We start from the raw sequence: 678 nt of genomic DNA, 5'->3' as shown, positions 1-678 counted from the left end.
CTCGAGTAATTTTTGTTTAACTTTGTTCCAATCCATTTCCTCTACTAAATTTTCACAAAAATAGTCGAAAGCTTCATGCTGTAAATATTCTGGTATGTAAAAGTGGAGCTCTTGTTCGTCAATCCTTTATCTTGCCGCTTGCTTCTCAGTTTCATCCACGAAGTTAGACTTAGCTTTCCACATGGGTTAAACGGTATAAGATTTAGTTTAGGAGGAGAGGTAGAACTACTTGTTTCTGGGGTGGATTTGTTTCTAGATTTACTCATTGTTGGATAAGGTAATTCTGTCGATTCATAAATTGTCATATTATTTTGCAGTTGTAGTCATGGGGTCGAGTGTAGGGTGAGCAAGACAAAAGAAAATTGGAGACCATAAAAACACGTCCATTCACATTCGGGTCCTCACTCAAACTCCCTTTATTTTATTGGTGTTGTTAACCTCATTTCAAAAGGGACGAGATTAACAAAGTAAATTACAGAAAAATATATACAGTCGACCCCCCTATAAGATATAGATACGTTCCATTCTTTAGGAATCCGATTTCTTACGAATCCTTCCAATCACAACCCGACACGTGTCAAGTTTACGGACTACGGCTGTTTGAAAGATTTTCTTCCATAAAATTAATCGATTCTAGACTAATCCGACTCAACATTTCCAAAATACGTATATATTTTT

The sequence above is a fragment of the Centruroides sculpturatus genome, unplaced genomic scaffold, assembly GCF_000671375.1.
Source record: "Centruroides sculpturatus isolate CEXI.00-Female unplaced genomic scaffold, Cexi_2.0 scaffold1147, whole genome shotgun sequence".
In the NCBI taxonomy this organism is placed as follows: Eukaryota; Metazoa; Arthropoda; class Arachnida; order Scorpiones; family Buthidae; genus Centruroides; species Centruroides sculpturatus.
This window is presented reverse-complemented; position numbering follows the sequence as displayed.